The 20,470-nt window shown below is 51.7% G+C and overlaps 1 protein-coding gene across 3 annotated transcripts in view; it reads left to right on the top strand.

Annotated features, from left to right (window-relative positions):
• Positions 1 to 5,186: 5,186 nt before the first annotated feature.
• The window catches only part of LOC106746723 (dipeptidyl aminopeptidase-like protein 6), an 81,910-nt gene continuing 66,626 nt past the window's right edge, over positions 5,187 to 20,470 (top strand). For 2 of the 3 annotated variants that reach the window (XM_014623597.1, XM_014623593.1), the window contains exon 1: positions 5,187 to 6,038. The gene's annotated coding sequence lies outside the window, so the exon portion shown is untranslated. The remainder of the gene's footprint in view (positions 6,039 to 20,470) is intronic. The other variant, XM_014623599.1, reaches the window with a different exon arrangement.

The raw sequence follows: 20,470 nt of genomic DNA, 5'->3' as shown, positions 1-20,470 counted from the left end.
GTTTAGCGGCGCGGACGCGTACGTGCCGCGAGGCGAAAGTTGCCTCAGCGTGAAACCCATTGTCGACGGCCGTCGCTGTCTGGATCTTCGTTCCTCCACGAATTCTCGATCTCAGCCTGGCTTACGTTGCACCGATAACTCTATCCCGCGATTATCCGGCGCGCGCCCACGAAAGTTATGCAATTCCCTTCTAATAATATCAATCTCTTAATCCGCCCCGTCCGCGGAGCGTTAATTTAATGTATCGCGGCATCAATGCGCTTCATTTTCGTCGCGGCGAGACTGAAATACCCGACCATCCCCGAGGCAATCGAAATTTTCGCAGAAACTCCCAGCGCGTCGATCGTCGCATAATCGACCTATCTACCTCTGCTCGATACGTCATCGGCGCGAGAAAGGATGAGTTATCTCTCCCTCCCCCTCTCTCTCTCTCTCTCTCTTTCTCTTTCCTTCTCTATTCCCCGCCGGCGCTCGCCAACGTACGGCCGCGCGCATCCGCTCCGGATCTACTTCGAATTCGCGCAGATCGAAACTGCATTTCGATCGAGCCCGCGAGACGAATTTCCGCCAGTGCGGCCTCTCGAAAGCTCGTTATTGCCCTTTGTGCGCCCGACGTTACTCTCGAATTTATTGTATAGGACGAGCCCCGTCTAGTGGGCCGGCACAGTTGCCAAAAGCGAGCGACGATTTCGTTTTTGCGGTGAATGCAAAGGTCGAAACGGAGAGCTTTTCATTTTGCAAGGATACAAGCAGCGACAGTAATGCAGTAATGTACTTATTGATCGTTGCCATAAAATAAGTTCCTCATTAGTATGTATAAATTTCAATGAATCGTAATCGCAACGGGTAAGAAAAATATGAATTTCGAGATGAAATAATTTTCTAAAATTTCGAAAGGAGCCATTCAACAATTACGTTACACTACAAGGGGGGGGGGGGAGAATTTATTAGCCTGCGTGACGCTCTGATGATGGCAGGGAGAGGGTGAGTAAAGGCCATGGAACGTCGCATTAAATAGCATAATTAAATATGCATAAATGCCTCCGAGACTATAAAATATGCGAGATAATTAAACTTGCTTGACTTTCATATAATTAACAGATATGTCACCATTCAAAAATATGCACAGAATAAAGAAAGGTTGCTTTTAGCCAAGAAACGGAGTAAATATCGCGTATATTCACTTCGGCCACGTCTGGCCTACCGCGGTATCGTTACTCGCCTGCTCACCGCAGGTTCAAGCCGCGTAACCGAACATTTCCACGGTCTTTTCTTTCACGAGATATTGTAAGTGGCGCTTCTTACCCGGCGTACTTTCCGACCCGCTCTACGTCGCCGTTATTCGAATGCATCGAGGACACCGCGCTAAGAGAAACGAGAAAATGGCGAGAGAGCCTCAGCACGGTACTCGGTGTAACTTATCGCCGTTAACTTATCCGACGGCGATCAAACGGCTGTCTCGTAAGGCGCGATCGGCGAGGGAGGTCCCGGTCCTCGAGGTCGCGCGCGCGAGAAGAAGGTTTTCCGGACGATTAATCTCTCACCTGCCGACCTTGGCCCCGGAAACGGAAAGGTTTTCGAAGTCAAGGACGCGCATGCAACGTTTCTTGCCGCGATCGATATCCCGTGAATATAAGGTTAGAAGCCGTGGCTTTTCATTTTGCGTGACCGCACGGGAAGGGAAGTCCTCGTACTGCTGTCGGACTGTGCTCGGCGGCCCCGACGAGATCGACCTTGGCTGGGTACCGCGCGTTAACACGTGATACCCTGCCGAGTCCTGCATGCTTCTGACGTCCGAAACCTTATGCACTACTATTTTCGTCCGTCTCTCCATTACGGTTCACGGCGTAATAACGTCCTCGCGTGCTCGGCTATCGCGGATATATATCTCGTCTTCGCGGGCGCCTTAACATTCGCTGACACCGCCCGCGCATTATCCCTCGGTATCCGCGCGGCGAACGTCATACGGGTACTCGCCTTGGGAGATTATTTAGACGATCCTTGCGATGAAAACGCGAGGTCGAGCACTTTACGGCTCGTCCCCCGTGTTATAGACCGCGAGCGCGCGCACAACGTCTATCCGAAACGCGAGATTATTTTCGTCGCTCTGCGAATGTGGTATTTACGGGACGAACCGACGACATTTATGCGCCCTACGCACGCCTCCCTACCCCCTCCCCGGAAGTAGGTTGCGTAAAACAGCGAGACGGACACGGTGAGAGCACGCGAGCTGGTTTACGACGCTGCGACGTTGCGAGAGACGCGCTCGAAATGCCGCTCGCTCGTGCCTTCCGCACGAATGTCTAAATAACGGTTCGTCATTCTTCGTCCACGGTATGCCAGACAACCCAACGGGGAAGGTCTGAGATTTCCAGTGTAATATTCAGACCGATTTAAGAGAAGTGTGAAAGTGATTTCTCGCTCGAGATTAAAGTTGAATAGGTTTTCGACGGGGCGAGCATCTCTCGGCGAAGTTTCCTTTAGCGTTTCTACATGTACTTGAGATGTCGGAAACTTCGATCAAGCCGTTTCGAGCATTTACTCGAGAGAGGCGTCTCGAGAGGAGAAAAAGAGAGAGAGAGAGAGAGAGAAAGAGAGGAAGTCGGATGTGTGTAATCCGCGCGCGGGTTCTTGCAAAAATCTCTTCCGCGCATTCTGCGGCTAAATAAGCGCGGAGAACTCAATTCCGTTTTCGTTATCCGCGTACGTTTACCTCGGCAAAACGCTTCCTGGCGTGGGTAGGAAATAAGGGAAGAAAAAGGAAAGGAGGGAGGAAGGAAGAAAGGAAAGAAAGAAAGAAAAGAAGACGGAGAGGCAGAAAGGAAAGAACCGCGCAGATCCGAGCTGGAAGATAGGTAACATAAATCCCTTAAAAGCCGTTTTGTCTGAGATGACGATCCTGTCTAGACCGGATCGCTCGATATCGAGAAAACTGCGGAGGAGCGTGCCCGGCGATATTAAAGATAGAAGTTAAAGATCGATTAAGCATCATCGCGTCGTGCACTTTTAATTCCTTTTGTTTCCGCCTCCTCTCAATCCTTACTCGATCTTCTCTCGGCTCCGGTGCTCCTAATTCGAGCTTTTCATCGATGCCACTGTCGCTGTAAATCTCAGAATCAAGACGCATCTAACTGAAAATGGGGGAAACTGCCCGATAGGAAAAATACCGCAATTAACATATCTTTGTTCTTCGATCTTGGCTTCGGCTCTCCAATGGCAATGCTTAGTCTATTTTATATGTCTACAGTGTATACGCAACTTTACACGATCTCCCTTCGTTCGCGTCCCAGGGTAACGCGACGATTGCATTAGGCGCGGTGGAGACATCGACGATGTCATCGGGTATTTAAAAGAGAGAGAGAGAGAGAGAGAGAGAAAGAGAGCACGACGATTCCGCAGAATGATTCCTTGTTCAATGGTCAGATGAAAAAAAAAAAAAAAGAGACGATATTATTTCTGCGTTTAGTCCGCCCTCGACGGTCAGCCAGGTTTAATTAATTCGTCGAAGAACCACGCGAAAATACGCTTCCCGATATTATTTGCCGGGCGACGCTAATTACGCGGGTTCTTCTCTCGCGCTGGCCAACGCCGCAATTACAGAAGATTATTTTTTCGTTAATTATCCCCCCCCCTCCCCTCCCGCCCCGCTCGATGGTGCACGGTATGTTTGAGACTGCAATCACGTTATTACGACAATCTAATAATCGTGTATGGAAATACGATCCGACGCGGCCGCCGTCGCTGTTCGTTCCGCGTGAGCGCATTTTTTTTCACACTCCGTCGCAAATCGTCAGAAACATTTATCAGCGTTCGCGAGTACGCGAGTATCCTGCTCGGAAACCACGTGACGGCCCGAGCAGCGCCGGTATTTTATTCTATCCAGCGCGTTCTTCCAGCGCGACGAGTCGCGCGAGGTTCCCGAACCCAGGTCTCCCCGTCGAACTGGTGGGTGGCGGGAAGATGCGCCCTCCGACGATACTGGATTGACTTTCGCGGTGGGACGCGGGAGATATAAAGAACGCGAGATCGCGGTGCGCTGCGTTGGAAGAACGGAGGGTGTGGGGTGAGTGGAGGGCGGACGAGAGAGGGGCGAAACTCAGGCAGCGGAGATGGATTGGAGAGGGATGAAAGATCCTGAAGGGAATGGTGGAATCGTGTATAACTGATGGTAGCCGTTGGAAGGGATAGAAGTGAGTGAGTGAGTGAGTGAGTGAGAGAGAGAGAGAGAGAGAGAGAGAGACGGAAGCCGCAAAGGGAGGGATGAAGGAATGAAGAGTAAGTTAGGAAAGGATGTACGAAAAGCAGATAAAAGAGTGGGGGTGGGGGAGAGAGAGAGAAAAGCTACGAGGGAGAAAATGTATTGGATGGAAGGAAAGGTAGCGGTATTCAAGAGATCCGACGAAAAGGGGATGAACGATGCGGGCAGGAAAGAGGGAGAGAGCGATTGTAGCGGCTGAAAACCGACGTGGATAGCGAGCGAGGGAAAACGAGAGCGAGAATTTTGAGACAAGAGTGGAAGCAAGAGAGAGAGAGAGAGAGAGAGAGGAAGAGGGAGATGACAAACGCGGAAACGGTGGCGCTGAAGAGACGAAAGAGAGTTTCGGGAACGATAGAGGAGGAAAGACAAGGTACCGGAGTGTGGGATGGCAGAGAGAGAGAGAGAGAGAGAGGGGGGGGGAGGGAAGAGACAGTAAGGGGAACGACGGAGAGGGAAATCGAGAGAAACGCGGGCAAATTAGAGACGGCGAAATGGAGGGGAGCGGAATGACTCGAAATAGAAAGAGAGAAATTCACGTGGCGACGGTGGCGGCGGAAACGGCGGAAAGCCGGCGGCGAGAGGAAGACGGAAGGTGAATTTCCGAAAACTACGGTAGACTGCATTTAAACTCCGAAAGAGAGACGTGCACATGTATCACTGACGATGAGAGAGAGAGAGAGAGAGAGGAGGGAATCTAAAACATACGTCCGGAGGGTTTTGAAAACTCCTCGGCCACGAAGACGCGACGCGGGTGGACGAGAGCGCGAGCGCGAGAGCAGAGGAGAGGAACGGCGAGGGATGGAAGGGAGGGCGGTCCGCGGCGGGGGTGGAAGAGCATTACAGAGACAGAAAGCCAGAGAGAGACGGCTGGATACGAGAGCGGGACGGGAGGAGAGAGCGAGGAAGAGGGAGTATCAGGAGGCCGAGGCTGCGGCGTAGCCTCAGTGCCGGCGCAGTGGCCGGGCCATCGTGTCCTGTGCCCAGGTCTCCGTGCTCTCCTTTTTCCGTCTCTGATCTCGTCGACAGTCGTACGGACACTCTGCACGGTATCGTCGTCGTCGTTATCGTAGCCGTCGCCGTCACCGTGGCCGTCGACGTCGCCGTCATCCTCCTTCGTCATCGTCGTAGTCATCGTTGTCGCTGTCACGTCTCTTCCGATCCGCGGCGAGAGATCCTCCCTGCTCCGTGGTGTTCCATCGCGTCCTGCCAACGTCGCGGACCTTCTTCTCTCCCTCTCTCTCCCTCTCTTTCTCTCCCTCTATCCCTATATCTTTCTCTTTCTCTCTTTCCCTCCCTCTCTCTCTTTCTCTCTTCCTCCCGGTCTCTTCTCTTCGTGGAGTCGACGATCGAACGAACCGCGCGGCGTCCGCGTCCTCGATGAGAGCCGCCGCGACGCGACGTGGTGCGACGACACCCGGCGAGGTGTCTTTCTCGAAGGACGCGGCCTGACCTGCTGGTGCGCGGGGTGCTAACGGCGTATTCGCGTATCGCTGGCGAAAGGTGCGCGGGGTGCGCGGCTGCCGCGCAGGGAAGCGACATCGCGGCTCGATCAGCGGGATCGAGGTGCGCCTACGACCGTTCAGCGACGATACAGTTAGTCGGAATTAGTGACGAACGGAGGGTAGCATCCTTCGCCAGGGCAACAGCGGCCGGGAGGATCAGAGTGAAGAGGTGGGAGCCATGCCACCCGGGCGAGCTTCCCTCGAAGCAGCTAGCAGGATCGTCCAGCTACCGCTTCCCCATCCTTCGAGGCTACCGGCTCGTGCTCGCTTTTGTTGAGGTAAGAAGTTCGCTGGGGTCGTCCTGCGAGGTCCTTGGACTCTGGCAGGACGAGGGTACGCCGCGATCGTCGGGTATCGTCGCGATCGCAGCGGTTTCTTCCGTCTCGCTCGTGAAATGGAAAGCGTATTCCCGACACGAGTTAAATCGCACGAATGAGTATCGGTTTGTTAGGGTTATGGAAGACTCGGTGAACGCTCGGCGGTTGTGAATAGAGCGATCTCGAGTAATTTGCGGATTTCTCGAGGTTTGCTTAATTGCACACGCGCTTGTATTGTTCTTTCGGCGGAACCATCGCGACGTTCTACGCACGTCGCGGTTGACGCGAGACAACGTTGAGAGTTCCTCCCCGTAAATATGAGCGGCACGTAATCGATGTCCGTTTATTGATAATGTGAACGCCTAAAAAAAAAAAAAAAAACAAACAAATATCTCGGGGAGCAACAAAAATTGTGCGAAATCATCGGCGACGCGCGGGGAGAAAAACTTACCCTTCGTTTTTCATCTGATGAAAAACAAAAATGGAAAATTTCCCCCTCAATCGCGCGCTTTTCACGCGATCTCGGATCCGTCGGTTGCTCCGCAAATCCGGGGGATCTACTTAATAATTAATGCGGACTCGTTGATTCTCAGTTGTGATTACGCTCGGAATGTGAGTTTCCGAGCTGCGAATTCCGCACGACCGCTGATTGGAAGATGTCCTCTCTCTCTCTCTCTCTCTCTCTCTCCCCCCATCGCCGTGATAAAAGTCAAGAGGATTACTTTGAAACTTAGTTCCGACTCGTCGTTTCTCCGAAGGCATTTGATGAATTACATTCTACCGAGATATTTCTATCCGATTACACGAGGCGACCGTAAAGTCGATAGACCCTTCAATCCTATTCCTGCTTCGAGATTTCTTCCTTATTCTCGAAAATCTGCGCTTTCCGGATTCCGCGTTTCCGGTAGACGCTGCTTGATATATACTAATAATCGTATCACGTAGAGAGATGTCGGATTATGCCAATAGCGTGTACGCTTCTTCGGCTTGTATCAAGTGGTAACGATGGCGTGTCCTTCGAGACAGCCGTTTCCAAGACAATCGCTCGTTGTCAGCGTGTCCTGAGATAAGACGCGCCGACGACAGGGACAACCGGCTTCGCGTTACCGCGCTCGGCTATGTAGACGCCGAAATTCGACCGTCCTCTCGAACGCTATCTTCCGCCGAAGACATTCGCTCCGGTAATGATCCAGCAGGGCGCGAGCTATAGCGTGACTCCTGCCCTCATTCGCGCGGGATCGCGTGAGAGATACGCCGCTGGTGATCTCGTTACTCCTTACTTCCGTCGGAATTCAAATCGCGAGAGTTGAGAACAAACGAGCTTATTTCCGCGAGACGAGGCACGCGTCGAATGTGAGTGCCCTTTCAGTGTTCGTTATAACGCGTTCTAATTTCCCGAGGATCGTCGCGACGCTCCGACGGAGATTTTTCTCTCCAGGCCCGACGTGAACCAGCGAATTCTTTAAATAACCGAAGAGAGAGAGAGAAAGCTCGTGTCTCCCTCTCGGTAACAGTCTCGACGAGAGACCGGCGTAATGCCGAGGAATTAGCCGCTCGGTAAAAGTTTCCGAGATCGTTATGGCTTTCGTAAGCTTACTCGGCAACAGAGTCCCTTAGCAACCCTCTATATTCCGCGGAAGTCCACGGGAGAGAGGCGGAAAAGCGGGTTCACGTTGAACTCTCGCGAAAGTGAAGGAGACACCGACGTCATCATAACGTCGTCGTCGTGGCACGACGTTACATTACGTAGCATTGCGTTTCCGCGGAGATTTTATGCTGGTTAATTCGGTTTGAGGACGTCGCATCCCCGGGACGCGAAACGCAGCGCCGGGCATTCGGTGCATGCGTCTCTCTCTCTCTCTCTTTCTTGACGCAGTGCTTTTGCAGCTACGGACGTCGCATTAATTACTGGAAATCCAAGCATGAATCATGATGTCGCGTACAATGCGCGCGGACGTGAACGTCAACCGCCCTATTATTACCGTATGCTCTAGGAATTTTAGCCGGGCACACCCGAGCTCTCCATGTCGATGAATCCCCTCGTCGCCAGACAGAACGGACGCGTGTTACCGGCATATTCGCGCGCGGTTCCATGCCTCCCCATGTCGTGAGGTACGACCGTGTTAATTAAGGTTCCCTCGTAGACACGTAGCGTACATCTTAGGGAGCGAAATAAATATCCGCGTAATATGTCCCTACGAGAGAGACGCCCTTCATATCGGAGGATTTATCATTTTCGAGGAGGCAGCGCGTACACCCAAAAATAACTAGTGCTACGTTGAAGTAAATATTTCATAAGGAGTACTGGAGTAATTATTTTGCCTGGATCGAGTAAATATATGTTACAAATACCTTCGCGTCCGTGATATAAAAAGATATTATTATTGTGATTTATCTTATATTACTTCAATGTAACACTTTTCTCTTTCGGTGTGCTATATTCAAGTAATATTTACTCAACTCAGGTAAAATAATTGCTCCGATATTCCTTAGCAAATATTTATCGTGAGCTTAGCACTTTTTTCCTTCAATATAGAGGTCTCATGAAGAATATAACGGAGAAGAAAGCTTCCATTTTCTAAAAAAAAAAGAAAGAAAGAAAAAAGCATTTCTAATTCTAAAAACAGTTCTAGTAGGAAAAATAACAGAAATCGATTTTGTCGTACATTTTTCAATGTCGATGTATATAATTCCCTCGGTGTTAAATACATGGATCTGTCTGCTTTTTCATTCGCGTATTCGCGAGTAGTGTTTCGTCGAGGTGAGACACGCTTAAGACCTCTTGATTCAAGAGATAGAAGCCTGCTCGAGTGTCGTTGGAACACGCGACTCCCGAGGGACCGGTATAGGCTCGTTTTATTCTCGCATCCATTTGCAGACAATGCAAAGCAAGACGGTAGCGCTCGTAAAGCTCCCTCCGGCTGTTATCGACGACTTAGGAATAAACGTTGCGAAAAATCGCAATGAGCGCCGTCACATAATATTTACGCCGATTTCGCATTGATCCCCGATGAAATCACATTCGCTGTTTCACATGCAGATCCACGAACACTGAGAGCGCGAGCGTGAATTCGCGGTCTCGGAAGCCGAGAGAGATCTCGAGAGATCAGGAGAGTGAGAGAGAGAGAGAGAGAGAGAGAGAGAGATGGTCGTTAAGCGGGACGCCGGTCATCCTCCGTTATATCCTTGGTCGCAGCGTGTTAGAAACCGAGCTGGCGCGACGATGTCCGATAATCACGTTATCGACATGTACGCACGTACCTAATGAAATTAGCCGATCCTTGCTGAATTATAGCGGCGCCTTACGTCGGAAATTCCCGGTCAATCGGGCGACCGGCAACGAATTTTCAGCCTCGATAACCACCGCGCTGACCAAGTCACTCACGTATCGGACATCGGAATCGGGAAATGTCGAATCGTGACCGCCGCGCGAAACCATAATTCCTTTTCGCCGGCGGTGACCGACACTAATTTCCTTCGACAGAATCGTTTTCGCGAACTCGGCCGTTTCTGCGGTAACGTACGGGCGGCCGTGTCCGTACACTGATTTCCCTCCGCGCGTTTCCCAAATCTAATTATGTTTCTCCGTGCAGCATCGCGGAGAAAAAGGCTTCGTCCCGTGTTTGGATAAGAATGGGACTCTCATGGGATTCTCAATCGGTATTGTAACGGGATAGTCCACTTTGGGACCAACTTTGGGTATTCTAATCGGAACCTACGCTGTATATGGGAAAGTTTGGGAAAACTTCTATGCGAGAGTGAGTGAACTCACCCGCTCTTGAATTTCACCGTATCGTCACTGACGTCGATCTTCCCCTCCCTTCCCCACCTGTAGGAGAAACGCGATCGTGAAGATTAAAGATGACTACATCCGTTGCTTTCTGTCCGACGTGGAAATACCTCGTTACTCGGGAAAGAATGATTTTGCGCGCGACGAATCCGAAAAGGCGCGTGCGTCGCCGGGATCGGGGGGAATTAATTCCAATTTCCGCGAGTCAATGTATCCGCGCGATTTACCGAGTTAGCCGGCGCACTTCCGTCGCGAAGTAGCCAAATGGGGCCGAATTAGAATTTGAGGAAGTTAACGGAAGCAAGCGCGCGCGAAGGCGCCGGGAGATAGAAATTCCGACTACGTCGTCATCGAGAGAGGAGCCGGGGGAGTTTTCCTCCCCCTGATTTTAAATTCGCCGTGGGACACGGCACTCCCGGCAGAATTAGGACGCCCGGTGCGGGAATACCGAAAGGTGCGCGTACTCACCGCGCGGAATGGCAAACAATAATAACTCGCGGCCGCGCGGAATCGCGCATGCCGCCGTCGGGCATCGGTGGCTACGTGACCGATCTGATTAAATTCCTTTGCGCTCCGCGGGACGATCGACACGGCACGGGCGATCCGCGAGTCTCCTCGTGCGAGACTGGAAAGAACCGTCGAAATTGTGTCGGCGCCGTCGAGACGCCTCGCCCGCCTCTTAATGATAATTAATCCGGCTTCGTGAGAGCCTCCGATTTCAATTTCTATTTCGCGTGTCGGGCGCGTTCCCACAGCGGCTCGATCCCCCACCCCCCGGCGAGTCTGCGATTTCCTCGGTATTATTTTTCCCAACGTTATTATTATTATCAGCGCGGTTTTCGCCCTTCCGATATCGGACGGAGTCGGGATTCCAATTCTATCGATAACACAGCGGAAACGGATATTTCCGGATCTTCGGGCGAAATCGAGGAGGAGAGTCCGGTGGGGTGAGAAAATATTCAGTCGGATGGCGGGTATAAAGCGGCGGCGAAAATCATCGTCGATGACGGTCGTTGGTACTCCCATTAATCGACACGTTGCGAGCATAACTTACGTTCAATCGCCGATGACTTATTGCGACCGTATTGCGGCGGCCTTCCGCAATTCGTGTACACTGAAAATAATGCGGACGACGCTACGTTTGCTTCCTTTTACGATGGAGCGAGGGAAGAGGCAGTTACTCGGAACAATTCCGCTTAATTGTCGATAAAATATCGGACGCGTGAGACGCCGTCGTTTATCACGACGGACGCGCCCGGTTATCAGCCGCGCTCTTTCACCGATGGGGGTGATTTATTAGCGTACGCTTGTTATTCAGCCGAATCATTATTTCGCGCGCGCGCTTCGGCGAATTGCTCCCGCGAATTCTCGCCGGAGATCCGCCCGTGATTTTTGTCCCGTTTCGTGCAATTGGGAACATTTCGCATCGTCGTAAATAAATCGATAAAATTGCGCAGTGTCGCCATTAGGCAGCGGAAATTTTCACAGGTGCGCGTGTTAGGAATTAATCTTGATTCCATTATCGTCGGGGATAAAACGGCCGGAAAGGCACGACGCGGCATTTCGTCGGCGTCCAACCAACGATGCATCGCGCGTGACGCGAAAGTTTCCAGTCCGGCGCGACTGTCATTCGCTCGCGCCTGCATGTGCTGACTGGTAAAATGAAAATTAAAATTACTTCCGCCGTTTATTCCCATTCTGCCCGTCCCTTCCTCTCTCACCCTCTCTCCGTCTGTCCCTGTCGCTCTCTCGTGAGAGCGTCCGCGCCGTGCGAAAAACCCGTCGGACGCAATTTCGCGAAAAATTCAGCGCCGTCGTTTCGAACTCGCGTTTCTCGCGAGCGGACGGACCAAATAAGCGACTTCGGCGCGCGGTTAACTAATTAATCAAGCCGCCGGCTGAGCACACGCGAACTGAAGAGAGCACCGTTGTTTGTTTAGCATATTTGAAGTAAAAACTGGAGGACCGTAAGGGATTATGAGGCCGCAGGACGAGAGAAAGTGAGAGAGGGAGGGAGAAGAGAAAAAGAACATTATTTATTTGGCGCTCTCTCTTTCTCTGGGTCAGAGACCTCTCAAGCGCTTACAAACCTCTTATCATTATAATTCGCGTATAGTGATATAAGATAACAGTGATAACGCGATATCGATAAAGAAAGTAAGAAAAATAAACGCGTGATAAACGAATGGGTGAAAATAAATGTGTAATAGATGAAAGTAATAAATAAAAGTGCGCTGCGTCCCAGACGATGAGTTACCATAACTCACGCTCGATTGAAGCCACTGCAAACTTTGCTTTATAGCAGGCGGTTATAAAATTTCATCTTGAAAGCCCCGGCGGAGATAGTGCGGTTATTCAAGTAGGAAATAACTGTTGGCGAGGTACCGGCACAGTACCGATTTTTAGCGGACAATATTGAATGCCAATATCGATAGTGGAATATCGGGATGATAATAATGGGCCAAAATTCGAAAGACAGTACTGCAACTGTATCGGTTTTCAGTATTGAAAAAGCACCGAAAATGATTGATTCCCAATACTAGAACAATACCGATTCCCAGTAATGATTATTATTACTTTCTCTCTCTCTCTCTCTCTCTCTCTCTCTCTCTCTCTATACAATTGTTAATATCACAACTGTGGGAGGAAAGGTCGGAGCCATGGCCGGGCTGCTTTGTACCCACACATGTCCACTTTTAATGTCATGTGAGGTGAAAAACGTCGTAGCCAGGCGACCGCTCTTGCCGCTAAGCTTTTTAGGCTCCACGTTAGTGACATTTGCTGCTTTCCTACGTTACGGTATTCGTAACGTGAAATCTAGTATTTCAGTACTAAACTGGTACGCCGCCAGACTTCAGTACCGGCCGAATGTATACGATTCTTAACATGGGTAGTCTCAGACAACAAGTTGTTCCACAGTCCGGCCCCAACTGAAAGAACGCATACATAACCCGATTGGACAATGAGGCATCGCCACTAAATCAGACGCCGATCTCACATTTCTGCAAGGATCTCGATAATCACTGAATAGAAAGTCAGCTCTTCGCTTCTCCGACGAGCGCCAAGTTCGAGCGACGATCCGACCGAACCGACGGAGTCGAGTTCTCGCTTGTCCGCCCGCCGTTGAGAGAGCCGGCGTTCACAGCCTCCGTCGCGAAACGGAAATGATAAATTATTGGCGTTATTAGCGTTGTGCTTCTTCGACGAGCCTGTCGGAAGTAAGCGATGACGCGGAGGAGCGAACGCAACGTTTCGCGCGCGCCTTCGCATTTATCACAGCCAGCAGGGAAACGCTTGGTAACCCCCCGTGTATCTTTTCTCGTATCGCTCTTTCCCTTTCTCGCGCGCGCGCGCGATCGTGCGACGCACACAGCGCGTAACTTCCGTTCCCATCGGCAGATGAATTTATCGACTGGCCAGGTTGAACGAACTCCCGCCGGTCACGTCAAATAACGCTGGACGCTTAATTCCTCGGGTGTGCGCGGCCGCGCGCTCGCATTGCGCATTGCGGCTGGACATCGTCGCAGCCCTTTGTGCGATGATGCAACGCGGATTCCGCCTCGACGCGCTGACGAATTAATTACAAGCGGCGATCGCCCCGGCGATCGTCCTCGAGCGGCGAGCTCGACTTATCCTCCGTTGTCTCGGAGCAAACAAACTCATCCGCGCGACGGAGCGGGTTCAAAGTTGTCGACGTTCGTCGCAGGAGCTCCGGAATTCCCGGGGAGGGAACGAGCAGAAATTCGACGCCGCGCATTTCGATGCCACGAGCCGTCCCTGACTTCACGACGACGATGAAGAAGAAGAAGTAGAGCGCAAGAAGAAGAAGTAGAAGCGGAGAAAAGAGGCAAAAGGGAGAACAAGAGCGTCGGCCGACAAGACGCGGCGACGAGCCCGGCGAGGGCGACTTTGCTCGCGATGGAATTTCGCGGAAAACGCGGAATACGCGAGGGCGCTCGCCGCTAAATGAATCGTGCCGATGACACGGCCGAACGAGGAATTAATATTCCATCGTTTGCACGCGGTTTCAGTGCGCTGCTCGCGTGCACGAATTGACGTCGCCGCCCATCATCGCTTGGCGATTTATCATCGAGCTCCGACCGCAACGAGAGAGAGAGAGAAAGAGAGAGAGAAAAGTACATCCGTGGTAACGACAGCCTCTTGCTAAATTATCTGTAACACGGCAGAGGTTAATACCTACCGGTTACTACCTACCTACCGGATACTCCGATACTCGACTTTTCGGTTGAGAGAGAGAGAGAGAGAGAGAGAGAGAAAATTTGGTTGATGCTGTATAACCCTCTTAAGCTTACAGTTTTCATAATATGCAATAGTGACAAACTGCTGAAGTGTGCGGGTGTGTATGGTATGGAAGCATTACAGTATCACAGCAGTTGGAAAATCACGGTGTCAAGTGCCACGTAGATAACGTGGGTGAAACAGAACAACTGATAGAGAGCACAATTGCGCGGCACAGTATCGACACGAACTACCACCATACCGGTAACACGAAGTAATTTTTCAGAGAGCTTAATTACACATAACGCGCAGTATTGTGAAGGAAAACTTAAACTACACGCATGGTACAGCGTTGCACGGTATTACAAAAGAGAACTTGAATTAAGCAGTATACATCGCGCAGTATTTCACAAAAGAACTTAAACTTAGCGGCACGCGTTATTTTACGAAAGAACAAGTGATGTAAAAACTCTATCTGCGCGCACCACGAATGGAATATACCTGAGGAAGCTGAACAATGCCGAAGGAAGGAGTGCGCTGTGTACGACGAAAGAGTATGTAAATATGCGATAATGACGATACGGCCAATTAACTAAGAACCCGAGGAATCGCGTGCACAGCGTCGTGCGATGCAGAGGCGCCAGCCATAATTAACAATCTAGATTCTACAGATTTAATAATATAAGACTAGGAGTTGGCTGAACTGATTTACACGGGGGAAACATAACGCGACGATATTCCTATTAAACGATCATCTCTTACAACAACATCACGAGATTATCATTCTACAGATTCTCATTCGCCTTTCAATGATGATGAGATACGACATTAATGCTCTTTCAAGTCTTCAAGAGACATCCCTCTCTTCTACCCTCGAGCGAGATCGCCCCTCGCGTCTTCGCGAAGCGACGACGAGGCGCTCCGATGCCGGAAATCATTTTCTCCCCGCGGAATAGCGGCAATCTAGGAAGCAACCGACCGTCCCCCGATCAATCCATCCGGCAGTGTCGTCCCGGACGCGGAAAAGATTCACAGGATGTCCATCCCGTATCCCGACAATCGCTCTCTCGCGCGAGTCCGCCTGTTTTTCCCCCCTTCCGCTTCGCTTATGAAGAATCGGCGAATTATCGAACGACGAACGCGTGGTTCGCTCGTTCCCGAGCAGCTCGTAGGAAACGACGTCCACCGCAAATGAGTCCACTCGAGCAGACGACGCGGGACGAGCGTCTCGGCGAGCTGAAGAAACGCACTCGTGGCCGACTAATTAACCGTATTTACAACCGAGAAGTGGGGGGAGGGAGAGGGGCTTTACCGTATCGCGGTATTCGGGCGAGCCTGCCGTTCCGTTGTGCGTCGACAGTGGTGTAGCCACAAACTGGCCAAGGCGACCACAAATCCCGTTATACGTCTCCGCCTTGGTGTCCTTGTGTTCGTCGTCGTCGTCTACTTATCTCGTTTAATATCTTCCAGAGAGCGCTCGCGCGTCCGTTTAATAGAGCTAATCAGATTTTCGGCCACGAAGAGAGCGGGTACCTTTTGCGCGAGAGGTATCGGCGTAATCTCGTTCGGCTCGGTGTAATGGAATTAAGTATAGTCGCGTCGGCTGGGACACGTTAATTCGGTGAGTTAATACCGAGTAATAATGTCTGCGCGATAAATCCCGTGCAATTTGTCGCTACGCCTGCTTGCTGCAGTTGTTGCTGCCGCACCGCCGCTGTTGTGCTCCGTTCTCGATTCGCCGCTGAGTTGAATTAGCGAGCGGCAAAATTGCCGCCGTGACACGCGGAAGCGTCACGCTGCGCGTCGCTTAGCTCGCAACTGCGCGAAAATTGGAATATTCGTCTACCAAGTGTGTTATGTGTTTTCGCGATCTCGCGGGAATATTATCAGCTCTCCGTATCCCCGATCTTCGGAAATTACGGTCTTTCCGTCTCTCCGTTCGCGCGGATTATTTCCCTGCGTCTCGAGCATAACCGAAAATATTCTCGGTCTCCGGACGCGTTTCCTCTTCCCGTCCTTTTCCCTCTTCCTCCTCGTTTCCCCCGCTTTCTCCTCTCCCCTTCTCGGGGATGAGGAGGGAAGTTCCGAAGATAAGGCACGTCGCCGTTAATTTTCGGGAAACACGCGCCCGCGGCCGTCGACAGAGCGCCGGAGGAATCCACTTGTCCGCCCCCTCCGCGCCTCCTCGTAGAATTTAAATATCCGTTATAATTTATCACTATTTTAACGGGGAGTTCTTGAACTCCCCCGAGAGCCCTGGCGAGGAGGCGCCGAATGTGCCGCTGCGAAAGGCGCTCCCCCCCCTGCCGACGTGACTAGTTCCGCTTGTTATTTCCCGACATCGCGAAACACATTACCGCTCGGTGGATAACTCCGGCGTTTCGCGCCGAATCCCGTTTCAGATTGTCCTCTCTGCGTGGCTGCCAGCGCTCGCCCGATCCGTAAGATAGCCGCCGACGCGCCGCCTTATCCGCGCGCAATAACGTGTCCGCTTTGCGCACTTAGCCGTCGCCGTACAAGCGCGTCTGAAAAAACGACCGGGTCGAAGGGGAGGTCATCGGGAGATGTACGCTCGGGGGGCGCGCGTTATCCCGAATTAAGCTTCCGAGTGATTAACATTCACGACGCCGAATTAGCCAGGTCGTATTGCGCCAGGCGTATTCGGGCGGACGGACCGCGCCGGGAGCTACGGACTAGCGACACAATGCTTCCGAGCAATTAGTACTCCGCTCGTTCGGACGGAGTCGTGGAACTCGAGTCGAGGCTCCACTCCGCGGTGGAGATAACAAGAGTTCGGGACGCCTGTGCACATCCATCGCTAATTCGATATTCCCCACAATCCAGGCGAAGTTCCCGCCGTCACACCGGCCGTCGTTCCGGGCCGCATTAAAACCACCGCCGCCGCTATTCGGAAACATTGCGCCCCGGTGATCTGACCTTCGAGATTTTCCCTCGGATCGTCACACGTAAACGTCACATTCTCCGTCCTCTGTCCGCACGTGCACCGGGGAGATCAGTCGGCGAAGTCAGCTGGCACGGACGCGGCGGTATCGATCGTGTGCGTGACGCGCTCTCGCTGCCTAGCAATATTGTGGCGGATTACGCGTTCCCGGATACGATTGAATCGGCCCGTGCGTTTTCAACACGCGGCAAATTCAATGAAAATTCCTCGCTGCATCTCCGAGACAGAGAGAGAGAGAGGGGGTCTATATATATATCTCTCTCTCTCTTCCGATGGCTTCCCTGAGCCGTTTTCTGTTATCGGGACGACGGGATCATCGTCGAGAGGGGAATTTGTTGTAACATTTCGCAGAGAACACCTCGCGCTAGGCCGTTTCGCCGTTTGACGCAAAACTCGCGAGGCGTTATCGTTTCGAAGCAGCGCGGCGACGAATCGTTCGGAAGGAAACCTCGTTCGGGCTGACTTTTCAAAATATTGCGCGAGAAGCATGGGCGGGCTACCGGGAGGAGGGGGGAAATGTATTCGTGCACGACAATTCCCCGATGCGGAGTTGCGATGAATCCCGAAGTGAATTCTTCGACGATTTCCGAGAGCAGTATTAGCATACAGCCCGAGCCTCTTACGAGATTGGTCGGGGCAATGGCGGGCGCGATGGTTAAAAACACCTTTTCAGCCGGAAACAGGGCGCGGTAAAGAGAGGCCTCCCCTTCCATCCCTACGGCGAACATTCATCCCTTTCAAGGGCCTCTCGATGTGTATGTCGGGAGGCTCTTACGGTCGAGAGACAGAGAGAATTTCGCGCGACGCGGCCGAGAGACGGTTTAATGCATCTCCCGAAAGAGCGGCATTAATATTTGCATCGCTTTTCGACCGGCACCCTGACTGGCCGCTCGTTAGTTCGCTCGCACCGTACCAATTTTTTAGTGGAAAATCGCTGAGCGCAAGTTTTTCGCTCCAGGTAACGGAATTTCGCCCTGTGTGCATAAACGTTCGTCATACATTAATATTTACCGTGCCGTCGAGGTCGTGGTGTTTTCTCATGCGCCACGGGATATCCAGGTCGGAAAAAACAAGGCTATTGTAATTTTTTTTTTATCATTGCATGCGCGTGAGCGCGAATAAATCGTGTGTCGTCGAGAATATCGAGAAATGTCTGAGAAAGCGGTCGTCGCCTTCTATCGGACTCGCGTTTCTCAAAGTAACTAACGGGGAGAGCCGTTGGATTGGCGAAACCATAGGCATAAGAATATATAGACGCGGCATAAGGTTCCACTTTAGGCGGGGAGAGTGTAAAATTAGCGGGGAAGAATCGGAAGTTACGGTCATTGTACGGTCGGAGAGCGTCTGACCCTACAGCTTCTCGTGCACTCATGCAGCTCGTACGGATTAATTAATTTACCAACTATTTCTTCTCCAAAATGGCACGGGGCTTTTCTGCTCAGTTTAACCCGTCCTATTTTCACACGAGCGATCGGCGGAAAAATTTCGGACACTTTGTATGTTCTTACGTCCACGGAAGCGGAACGAACGACACGCGAAACTGCCGAATCCCTCGAGTCAGCTGAATAAGCAGCAGGAAAATCGAAGGGTCGAAAATCAATTGCAGCGTCGTTGATTAAATTCGGCCGAAAAATGTGTCGTTTTGAAAACGCGTGCGCGCTCGCGGACGTGCTCGCAACAACACACTCGGTGCGCCACCGTTTGCGTGACGCGGATTTTTCCTCTCTCCCCCTCCCCCCCTCCTCTCTCTCTCTCCTCCCACGCTTACTCGCTCGCTTTTTATACCGCTCTTTCGCTCGTTCGTCCGTTGTCGCGGAAAATGGGATTACATTTTCATCGAGAAACTACATTCGCGCATTATGAAGTGCTGCGCGCGAGCGCGAAACCCCGCCGCCCGGCTGAATAGCGCTCGAGAGAATTAACGTTAAACATTACACGCGCGTCGAGAGGATCCTTCGGTTCGGACGATATTTATTCTCCCCCCGTGTGCGCGAATGAGCGCGTGTTCGTCCGAGCGCAAAAATATCCGATATCCGCGACTTTCGACGGCGACGGTGAAATAATATCTCGACACGGGGAGCGGCGAGCACCTGTGGCGTCCGTCCCGATAGCGTTCGGGTATAAGACGAGCTCGTTAAACTTGCGCCAAGTATTCCGCTGCCCTTGGCCACTTTCCGATTCGCTTCCGCGGAGTTGTTAAAATCGACGCGGCGTCTTCGTCTTGTTCAAGAAAAAAAAAATAAAAAATAAAATAAAGAAAAAGAAAAACACAATTACACAATCCCGCAGGACCACAGGAGGGAAGGACGTAAATTCAGAGATCGTCGATTGACTCGGGGCTGCTGCTCGTTCGGGTCGTCTGAATGGAGGGATCGATTTCGAAATTTATCCGCGCGTCCCGACACGAGCTTTGACACGCGGCTGCCGACACACGCGTCGCAATTTCTCTCCCGCTTTTTTCCCCTTTCTCCCTCTCTCCTTCGCGCGGACATCCGCTTCGAGCGGATTGCAGTTTCATCATCGAAATTCATCGAAAGTCGACCGACAGCCCGCGACACCGCGTTGTCGGACCTCCCCGTCGCGCTCATGAAGCACGGAATCGAAAGTTTCTTATCGCCGAACACATCCAAGTGCCGGCCGGACGGGAGATTTCCCGGAGATCTCGCGGATATCGGTACTTTATCGCGGCACGCGCCGATTAACTGATAATCAGTATAATTACGTAATAAGAAGCAATTATACAGGGGAAGTAATGGACCGGGGGATCCTCTCTTTTCGATGCTTGGTGCGCCGAATAAACCGGCGCCTTATTTCACAGCGAGCGCCGGCTACGTCTGGGAAACTTTAGTTGGCAAAATACGCCCCTCGGCTAAATTAACGACACGTTAACGGGAAGAAACAATTAAGTTACTCTATTTGGCCGGCCCGGCTCAACTATCATGAGTTTATATTGTCGGCTCCTCCTCGTTCGCCTCATCAATAGCGGCCTGATTAAAAAACTCCACCGCTGGAAGCAGCGGTGGAGCGCGGGGAAATCTTATTTCATGCAACTTTGCTTTTAGCCGAGAGTTTCTGCGCGAGGGAGGAAGAAAGAAAGAGAGAGGGAGAGAGAGAGAGAGGGAGGGGATATCCTACTCTTTATTCGGCGAAGGGCTGCAGAGGGATGCGATTTCGTTAAAATTTCAACGAGGTATCCTCAACACTCGTCGATTATTCACTTAGATCCGACGATCACATTACCCCTCGTCATCTTACGTACTAACGTGTTATCCTGAATTACTTATATTAACGAGGAGAGAAGCGCCCGGTTTGCGCGAGTGTACCACCCTTGATTCGACCGATTTCACTGCGTTAGGTACGGTTGCTTTCGCGCTGTCGCTGAGATTCGCGGCACAACGAGAA

The sequence above is a fragment of the Dinoponera quadriceps genome, unplaced genomic scaffold, assembly GCF_001313825.1.
Source record: "Dinoponera quadriceps isolate SergipeBrazil2010 unplaced genomic scaffold, ASM131382v1 scaffold1565, whole genome shotgun sequence".
NCBI lineage: Eukaryota > Metazoa > Arthropoda > Insecta > Hymenoptera > Formicidae > Dinoponera > Dinoponera quadriceps.
Note: the sequence above shows the minus strand (reverse complement) of the source record. Positions and strands in the feature narration are given on the sequence as shown.